We start from the raw sequence: 10,807 nt of genomic DNA, 5'->3' as shown, positions 1-10,807 counted from the left end.
TCTCTTGGTAACAACATCTTTTCGCACAATTGCGTGCAGCTTTTAAACTACCTGTGGCCGTCCTTTGTGCCCCCTGGAGATGCATCGTATCAAGGGTGGGCAGCCTGTTGTATGTGAGCTGTTGAGCTGCACATCCCACGCGCAGACGACAGCGTTTGGCTTTCCCCAGAGCTGCTGTGTAATGCAGTGGCTGCCAGCCCACTTGTGGGCATAAGCAGGACAGTCCATACTGTGTGTGACCAACCCACCTCCTCCCAAACGCTGTGACCCGAGCAGCTCCTGGCGTCTTCTGCCAGAGAAGCTCTCTGGGATCTCCGCCTTTCCTCCAGGTATGTGACACATATTTCATAAAAGTGAACCATGTGGAGACTTCACTAAGCAAACGTGTAAGATCAGAAAGCATGGCTGCCACATTTTTCCTTTTTCTAAATACATGAGTGTGCTTTGAAGCCATTGCCAGCCTGACATTTTAGTTAAGGCTCTTAAAGTTTTATGTTTCATGTATTAGGAAATAGTAAAAGTTGTCTGTCTGTTCCTCTTAGATAGTTGTTCATTTGTTCATGATTTGTGGCAAGTTTTATTCAGATGGAAATTGGAATTCAAATTTCTAGCAGAAAAGCAGTTATTTAGAATTCTTTTAATTAGTTGGCAATATCTTTAACATGCTGGAGAAATAAACCAGACTAAAATATGTTTTGATTAAACCTGGTAATGAAACAAAGTACTCCTGTTTATTCCTGTTCTATACTGCAGGATTTTAGCACTAACGGATTGTAACACTTCATGCTCCTTTTTCCACATAAAGTAGGAACATCTTTTTTATCCCTATTAGTGTAAATGTGAATTAACAGCGCGTATAGAATGCAATTACTGGAATGAACTGAAACTAAGTAAATATTTCTTTGCATTCGTGGAAAAGCTGCCTGCTGGCTATGGTGAGTTTAGTGGTTCAACACAAGGTTTCTTCAGTGACTTAATTTCTGTGGTTTGATTTTGCTTAAATCAAGCATAGCTTGCTTATGACTTTTCCCATAACTAGAATTGCTCTAGGAGTAATAGTCAAAAATTATTTAAATTGATTCAATTAGATTGTCATAATCTCAATTACAGTTACTAATTTTTTTAATTAAAACGTATTTTGTGTTTTGAAAAGGACAGATTCAGTCATCTGCTTGTCTGTCTTGGACACCTTAAAATATGATTGCAGCAATGCCCAAGCTGGTCAGTCATGCAGAAAAGCTTCCACGCACCACTGCCTTTGTTCCTCCCATGAGGGCTGACCAGCCCTGCCAGCAGGCACGGTTTTGAGTCACTGCAGCTAAACCACAGGGATGGCCACCTCCAGGCAGAAGGTGTCCCAGTCCCCTGATGAGTCACCTGTTTGTAAGAATGCACAACGTGACCACTCTCCTGTTCCACCAAAGCATCCCCCTCCTGTCTCAGGCTGTCTCAGGTCTTGGCTGAACCAATTTTCTTGAGAAGGCAGACTACGGGAAAATGCTTGTTTTCCTCAGCATTGCTTGGAATAGCTCAGAGCTTAACTGTGGGTAGTACATCTATTTTAAAGAATCTATCCCTATGCTGATCTACAGTTTGCTTTATTATAGACTAGTCGTATGCCTGCTTATGTATAGAAACAGATTGCTGTGCAAAGCTTTAGAGTCTTTTTTTTTTCCTCCTTCAAGGTCCATTCATTTGAATAAAAAAAAGGGCGGGGGGAGTTAAACAACCCGTGCAAGTCTATTTCTTTTTTTTAAAAAAAAAAAATCAGAAACTAAGAAAAATGTCTGGAATTACTTGTAACGGAGAACACTTTCTTTCAGTAATTGCCTGTGCTTCATTGTTCAGCATGCTATGCATTTCCTGCTAGCCACTGAGTCAGAGAGATCCCATGGAAAACACAGCTGCCAAGCAATGGGCATCTTGATAGGATGAAGGCTTGCAGGCTTCTGCTGATAACTCTGAGGGTCTTGGTCTTGGCTTCTAATCACAGAATGGTTTCAGTTGGAAAAGACCTTCAAGACCATTGAGCCCAACTATGATGAATGCTGAATCTACCCAGCTGTTTAGGTTTTTTATACACACGTAAATACATGTAATATCACAGGGAAAAAGCACACCTGCCAGCTCCTTCAATGCTCTTGTGTGGATCCCATCTGGCCCCATAGACTTGTGGGAGTACAGGAAAGGGGGTAGGTAAAGGCATTTGCTTTAAATTTATTGTAAATGACAAAGACCTCATGAATGGACCAGTCATCTTCCTCTTGTTTGGAGGATGCTCTTCTTACAAAGCCATGACCTGAGATAGCGTGACTTGATCTTGTGGCATCATTGTAGATGAAATACAAATGTCATTGCTACCGTTGCCCTGTGGCCGGGAAGAGAGAAGTGGAGTCTGGAGAAAAAGTGGGTTACAAATACCTTGCCAAAGGGATTTGCGCAAGAGTTTTGGTGAGATGTTTGGCCCTGCTAACTTTTGTTTAGCACTCCCAGTGAGTGTTTGTGTGCTGTGTGTACTGGGGATACCCACATCTCCCTGACTTTTTGGGCAGATGGTGATGGAAGCAGGGGCTGGAACAAGGCTGTTATGGGGTTTTTTTTTCAATATATGCTGTTGGATTTAGTTGAGCCCTGTGTTTTAAAAATGACGCTGGCAAGCTAAAGAAGACAACCGGTGGGATATCTTGGGAGCAATCACATGAATTTGACTTGAAATCCTACAGCATCCATACATTCTAGTACATCTGCCAGTGATTTTAATTCTCCCAAACTTTTGTAAAAACAAGGGTTTCTGGAGGCAGAGTATAAAGATGCACTGAACACCAAGTTGAAGGTTTTGCATGAAAATTTTGATTGGGGTTTCTTCCCTAGAGTCTTAGAATCATTGAGGTTGGAAAACACCTCCAAGATCATCCAGTCCACCTGTCAGTCCAGCAGTGTGCCACATCTACGGGTATTCTGAACATCTCCAGGGATGGAGACTCCACCACTTCCCTGGGCAGCCTGTTCCAATACCACTCTTTCAGTAAAGAAATTTTTCCTAATATCCAATGTAAACCTCCCCTGGCACAACCTGAGGCCGTATCCTCTTGTCCTATCGCCTGTTATAGAACCCTATGTAAAAACCTTTGAGATACAGGGCCTTTTCTGAAGGAAAACATTCCCTGTGTTTTGCAAGTAAGATTTAATTGTCCACTGCTTTGCAACCCCAACCAGCCCGTAAATTCTGCCATCACCCCTTTGTAACTTGGGAGTTGGCTTTTTCCTCTGTAGCTCTGATACCTCCTTAAGGTTTTCCTGCTGCTGGACATTATAACCACTTACAAAAATAAACATCTTCTCAGGAAAAGAGCTATCAGTGAGGAGCATGGGTTTTACTCCAGTGCTTCCAATAATTCTCGGGATTGTGATAGTCTGCTAGGAACGCAGAACCTGCAACGTGAGACCTGGATGTTTATCACATATAACAAAAGTGGACAAAACTTTGAAAGCATACAGGACGCATACAAAATTTTCAGTTATGCCAGAGCTACAGGCTGTGCCCCATGTGCGTTGGGAAGCTGAATGGGAGGAGAGGTTTGGGAGCAGTTTGCACAGAAGAGACGACAGAAAGGCTGTCAATGGGACTGAGGTGGATGGGACACAAAGGTGAATGTCCATTCAGTGATGCCAGCCACAGGGTCCTGTCAGCCAGGTCACACTGTAGCCCCCCCAGCACAACCCGTGTGAGAGGTCACCAGCGTGGGGCAGAGGCCTTGAATGCCCTGAGAGGTGCTGGGGGTTGTCACCGTCTCCTTCATAATTTAAGTATACATAGGTATGCAGTCATTGCATAGTTAAGGAGGAGAGCTAGTTACTTGAATCTGGAAGGTGGAGAGTGAAAGCAAAAGGGAAGGGTAGGGATGGGGACCACTGGGCTGTTGTAGTTCTCTGCTCTCTTTGAAAGGGAGCCAGTGGGTCTTAGATGAGGGAGATCACCAGTTTCCACTGGGAGTAAAGATACTGGTTGAAGCAGACCCCCAGAAGTGAATGGGCACTTCCACAAGCCAGCTTTCTAGTAACCCTGTCTCACTCCAGATTAGTTCTCCTGGGTTTATCCAAAAGACTAAGGTGCTTAACCTCAGGCACAGAGCCGGGTATTTCTTCCATGATACTGAGACTGGACTCAGCATTATCAACAAAATGGTATAAATAAGAAAATAAAGCCCCTGATTAAACATCAGTGAGTCAAGATACCAGGTTTGGTGGTTACTTAATCCAACCAGTGAACTTGCCTCCCAAATGCCATCAAGAGATTTCAAGATGCAGTAAACGTGCTGTAGATGCGTCTATGCTAGAAGCAGTACAACCCAGGAGCAGATCCATAATGCTGAAGAGTGCTGAAATTGCAAGGTGCGCACCATCCACCTTTCATCTGAGAGGAATCCACCTTGAGTGCCCTCTCCATGATGCAAACCACAGCAGGGTAAGTAGGGATGATTGAGGCATTCACTTAGTAAGTGCTCTCCTGACCCGAGGTAACCACTAATGTGTAGGCACCTTGCGTGAGCTGGCCCCATTCCAGCTTCTCTACAAAAACACTGAGATAAGAAATACATTAGGAAATATTGCTTAATCCTAGAAGCATAATATTAGGCTTTATAGAGACACTTTCTACCATAGTATTAATATATGAATCATGCTGAAAAATAACACATGATGAAATAGCTGAGACTTGACCATTTTTTTTTAAAAATACCTTTTTTCCACAGAAGGAACTTCTATTTTCACAACCCTTAAGGCACAAATGACATTCCTATGTAACACACACACATCTCCACCTTGTAAGGTGCTAAGTGACTATGCCAAATCAAAAACAAGCCTGTCAGCAGCAGAGCTAGGACCAGGCTGCAGATTTTCTCATCTAATCCCAATAGCAGCCTCATGCCCATGACATCCACACAGAGCTTGCCTGTGCAGGAGGGTATCCCAACAGACTGAAGTTGGAAAACTGTCTGACTTTCAGAGAAGAGCTTTTAATTGCAGATGAATGATCAATGTTTTTTTGCTTTTAGAAGGTTAGGCTAAATTTGGGAAGGGGGGGAGTTTCATTTTCTATAGGGTGGTGACCTGGCCAATGTCACTGTTGTCACTGCCTGTGCTTGGTTTTTCATTGCTCTTGCCCTAAAGCAAGAGACTGTAACAGAAATAATTTATGCTTCCAACATCAGAGTGGACCTACCAACACGGCAATTGCAACACAAATTAGGGCAAGGTCTGGGCCAGTGCCCATGCTTGGCAAAAGACCCTCAGGGTATGTTGTGCCAGATACTGTGTCAGTTCCTACCAGTTCTTGTACCAGTATCTTTTTTCTCTCTATAGACTACACAGTCAATTTTCTGCTCCTTCTCCCAGCCTTTAGAAGGAAAATAAATCACTGTAGTTAAAATCACAAGTCCTCATAAAGACCTGCTTGTGCCCAGAAAGCTAAGTATCAGAGCTTGCCTGAAGCTTAGGAAGAAGTGGCATCTTTTTCAATAAATTTACATCTCTAAATAGATGATAAGTGTCGAATCAATTTCCATATGTTTAAAATAGCAGAGCATTAAGGATTCTGGCACTTCAAGCAATCAACTAATTTGGGACTATTATGAGAATATATTTTATACTAGTGTAGGAATTAGTCTGAAAATCAGGGCTAGTCCACAGCTCTGTGCCCTTCTAGTACCAAAAAGGATCACAAATTAACAAAAAAAGTCCGGTTTGTTTGCCTGAAGAGATTATGGTGCCTTATGACATTCAGGTCTTTGCAGAATCACCTTTCAGCTCTTAATAAGCCAATTCATAATATACCCCCCACTTGGCTTGCCTGGCCACATGGTCTGCTCGTGGCTACACAGATCCAACAGTAAACAAAAGCGTTGGCACATAATTCCTGGTGAAAAAGGCAGGGACTGTGGTGTACCAGCTTCTATGTCCAAAATAGACACAAGGGCAGAAGTTGTCCAGTGTTCTCCTCCCATTTTCTCCCATCCCTGTATTCAACCTGGGCCTGCTAAGCCTCATCTCTGGCCACATCTGCCTGGCTGCTTGCTGACCCTCGGCTGGCCGGCCCTAAACAAAGTTCCCAGCTCTTCAGCCCTACCACCCCACCTATATTTGAGATGAGCCATGCTGTTTTCAAGGGCATCAAATGTTAAATGCGTATGCAACTTTAGAAAGTTTCAAGGAAAATTGAATTCTTTCAAAATTGCCTGCCAGTTTTCTTACCTGTGTGCAGTAGGATGGAGGCATTGCAGTAGGTTTTGAGGGTCAGAATAAAGGGAAGATGGATGAAAATTTCTACACAGCTTTGGGTGAAGCAATCCATGGCAAACGAGCCCTTTTGTCACCCTCAGTTTTCCGAGTCATCAAATATTTCCATCATATTTCAGTAGAGTGCTCACAAATGTCATGTGCCACCACTTTAATAAACACATAGCGGTCGAGCCTGGAGACACTCTACAGCACCCAGCAATGTGGTGTGGCAGTGGGAGCTGAGAGCAACAGAGATTTTAAAACTGCCTGCCCGCAAGGCCAGGAAAATGATAGGGCATAGGTATATTCTCCCTCACATTTAGCACACGATCTTCCGGTTCCTAGAAAACAAGGACTTGGAGGAGAACATATTTGGGGGTTGTTTGGTGACCTTTTTAAATTCAAGTTCATATTGTGGAGCAGGCAATGCCACTAGAGAAAGCTGCTAATTAGCGAGTGGATTTTGTATAGCCCAGATTATCATCATTATTGATGTGTTTGATTTCTAACTGCCAAAGCCATAGGATTTTCAACCACTGACTTCAAAAGGAGGGTGTCAGGATTTGTGGGAGCAACAGGATTTTAATTCTGTGTAGATTTTTAACTAGCTTTTTTTTGGTAGTTTAGAACTTAATTAAGAAACTGTGCATTTCTAATTCACCTTCCCTCTACAACATCATCTTGGCTTGGATCATTCTTCACAGCTTTCTTGCCCTTTCCTCAACTCGATTTACCATGGCAATTGGTCAAAAAAAAAAGGCAACCCAAAGCAAAGTCTACAGCCATGGCTGCATTCCCTAATAAAGACAAGAAAAATACAAGTCACCACCTAGACACTGGAAAGCTGAGTAACCTCAGGAGTGGGGAAGTCAGGTGGGGAACAATTTGCAAGATACCAGTGTGCTGGCTCCTGGGCTCCAGCCTCAGGGGATGACGAGGCTGGGGTTGTGTGTTCAAGGAGGATGCAGCACCCAGTGGGTGGGTTGAAAACATTGTAGCAGCCAGGAATTTTTCAGTTTTTAGTAACCTCTAAGTAGATACTTAGCAGTTAAAAACTGATCTGCTGAGCAATAGTCACTCAGCTTGACTTCCTGGAAGAACCCACCATTGCTGTGCTGCAGTAGGACTTCTATAAACTGCAATGGTGCAAGCACCATTGAAAGTCCTGCACAGAGCAGCTTTTTGCAGGGACAGCTGTTTCAGCACCCGCATAAAGCAAGTGCGATAATCAGGGCTCTGGACAAGTGAAATGCATGTTGCCAACGAGACAGCGTTGATAACAGTAAGAAATAATGTCTTTTTCAAGGCCCATGGTGTAAAGAACGTCTGTGAGGGACTGACCATGAGGAGATCAGCTCCCCTTGCCCGTTTTTCCCTCCTAGGATTTCTCAATCCTTTTCTCTTTTTAAGCAAGGGAGCCAGTCTTCCCTTAGGAGACCAAACTGCAGAGATGTGAAAGAACGAGCTGATGCAGCACAGCAATTAAGGGTGTATCTCTAATAATTTACTGGAGTTCACCCTCCTGACCTTTCTGTATTTAGATCAGCAGGAAGGGTGTGTAATGAGGGCCATGGGAGGGCAACTGGGTTCTTACAGCTGGTCAGGCGAATTAATGCAAATTGCTTGGCAGTTCACCAAAAGCAGACCAATGAGGGCTCTTCATAAGAAAAGAAAAAGAAAAGAGAGAGAAAAATATTGAAGGTAGACAGTAGATGGGCTCGATTTGTCATCTTTCTAACCCGCTGTAGAACAGAACAGCAGTTCAGTATTTCAGAGACAGTACAGCTGCGGTCAAGTTGCCTTTGTCTGACACATTTCAGAAACCCTTCTGCTCCTCCACCTTTAGCAGCTTCTCACTCCCCCTCCTCTGTGCCCCTTTTCCCCTCATCATTTAATGTCACTGTGTCCTGAGGGAGTAGGGGAATAGTAAACACCTAAGTGAGGTGCTGTTCCCTTCCTCACTTGAGCACAGGGCTGTTGATCTTCCAGCTTTCCAGATCGCTGTCCTCACCAAGCATCTCAGAGGCTTTAGTAAAGGTAACTCCTAGAAGCCAAGTATCTGAGGCTTTAAAAACCTTCCCCTCCACACCTCCTCCAATTCATGCAAATGGCAGACAACTGTTTCATTCACTCAGCCCTCACGCTGCCATTCACCTTTGACCCAGCAATTTCATTCCTGGGAAAGTAGAGAACCCTCATAAAAACTGAAGTCACCTGTAAAATGCCAATATTTGTGTTTCCAATTCAACTAGCGTGGCTATGGCAGTGCACGTGCTCCACCTTCCTAATACTCTTCATGTGCTCTTCAGAGTGAAATACCATTTCCATCAGGCAGCAGTTATTGGATAGTGGCATCCCTCTGAAATGATCTAGCTACACTTCTCTGACCTCGTGATGGCCTGGATCAGGGAAAAACATGGGATCTGCTATGTCCTGGAGGGAGATGGAAGCACATCCCCCCTGGGTAGGGGGAAATACCTTCCCTCTGGTGCAGCTTCCCTTCTGCAAGCCATTCTTACCACAGCAGATAGCTTCCTGACCTCCTCTGTCCTCCTTTCCCAAGAGGACAGCTGTTCCCCTTATGTGGCCATCCTTCAGGGCATGGACGCTCACGGGTCTTTGGAGCAAGTCGGAAGCAAAACCATGCATGTGATTGATACAGTACAATGGAAAATCCAAGGCACAGTACAGAACTGCTAGCCGCCTACTTTTCTGCTCAAGGGAGCAGCGACTGCTTCTGCTTTTGACTTGTAGAGAGGCAAAAGGCTGTCACAGGCACTGCATCTGCCTAGCGCCCGCATTGCCATCCCCCGGCCACTGGTATTGGCACAGTGGCCACCAAGCCTGGCTTACTCCGCAAGCAGCTCTTCTGTGGGTTGTTTCCTAGCATTGCCAAAATCACTATCCTTTATCGAGCTGTTTTTATAATCTGCTTTTGGGTTACAGGTGTAACGGCAAGGAGACTCATCACATGTAAATAAACAAATAAGCACGGCTGTCTGGTTTGAAGGCTACACTGTCAGACATGACAATGGATTTTGCAGCACATGCTGCAATAAGATATTTAAAATCTCATTCAAAACCTGTTTGCTTCCCTACCCCACGGAAGGGAGATAAGAAACAGCACATACTTCAAAGCGTCATTTTAAGGACTAAAAAGCTGTTCACGTGCGGCTGTGGAAATACATATAAATCATAGGTGTTAACACCAAAACCTCGTTTATTTGAATCTGCAGCTGCCTGCGAGGCAGCCTTGACCTCTCCTTGCTGCTATGGGCCAGGGCACTGCCAGCCAGGAGGACACGGCTGCATGCCTCCGGCAGCCCCAAACCCTGCCTGTGACCCCATCAGAGAGAGAAAAGCCCAAGGCTTCACTCCCCCCACTACGTCCTCACCCAACACTGGCACTGGCTATGGGGAGGACAGAAAACAAGGCTGGACCTCAGGGAAGCATAAAGAGACAGCAGGATTGGGGTCAACCCTGGTGGCTGAGCACTGTGGTGGGAGAGAAAACTTCCCAGGTGGTGGCACCCTGTCCACTGGTGTCAGGCAAGCTGACAATGTCACATATAAGGAGAAAAGGCTGTATTTCTCCATGTCCTATTTTCATGCTAATTATGTAAATACATTTGGAAAAAAAACAAACCAAACACCAAAAACCAGACACTGACAGAGTGTTCCAGTTGCAAAGCCCTGCACAGGAGTCACAGCACTGCCAGCTCCCAGAGTCCCAGCAGCCCTGTGGTCACATTGGGGTCTCTGCAGGACCCCTGCCTCCTTCAGGAAAAGGCAAGTGGTTCAGGATTTCCTCTCCAGCTGTCCAGGACTCACCACTCCCATCCCAGGCTGCCTGCAAAACCACAGATCTTTCACAGATGGCCCCGTGGAGCTTCCCTACCACCACCAATTGCTTTGCAGATAGCACTGCACCCACCTCCCCGGGGCCTGTGCAGAAGGGAAAAGATAGATGTTACCACCCTCATGTTCCCCTGGCAAAGGGAGCTGCAGTGGGACCAGCGTAAGTGCCTACAAGAGCATCCTCAGGTTCTGGGATCTGAGGAAGCTGGGGCCAGGAGGTTTGGTACATTTGTCTTTTTTTACCGTGCTTTGCACAGTCAAAGCACAGCTCTGAGTACACTGTTGGGGTGCTCAGCACTTGCCCCTCTAATAGCACCCCAGAAACAAGAGCAATATCCAGAATAACTGCATGCAATAAATGAAACAGCCTTTGGTGAAAAAAACAGCAATCACATCCCACATGTACAAAGGGGCTGATTTACAGCTGCAAGAGCACTCCCGTCACTGGTATTTCCTGATGCTTCAGTGCTCGGCTATAATGCCAGTGGAGGTTTTTCTCTGTGCTGTCATGAGTACCGAGCTCTGCTGCACCCGTGCCCACAGCTGGGTGAAGCTAGAGGGCAGGAGATGATGAGCATGGAGCTGAGCGCAGCAGTGTGGGATGCTCAGAGCATGCCCCAGGCCAGCCACAGGCAGAATGGGTGTCTTCTGGCTACAGTCTTGCTGGAGCTGC

This window comes from Phaenicophaeus curvirostris, chromosome 6 (genome assembly GCF_032191515.1).
Source record: "Phaenicophaeus curvirostris isolate KB17595 chromosome 6, BPBGC_Pcur_1.0, whole genome shotgun sequence".
Lineage (NCBI taxonomy): Eukaryota > Metazoa > Chordata > Aves > Cuculiformes > Cuculidae > Phaenicophaeus > Phaenicophaeus curvirostris.
The sequence above is the reverse complement of the archived record's forward strand: the minus strand, read 5'-3'. Positions refer to the sequence as shown.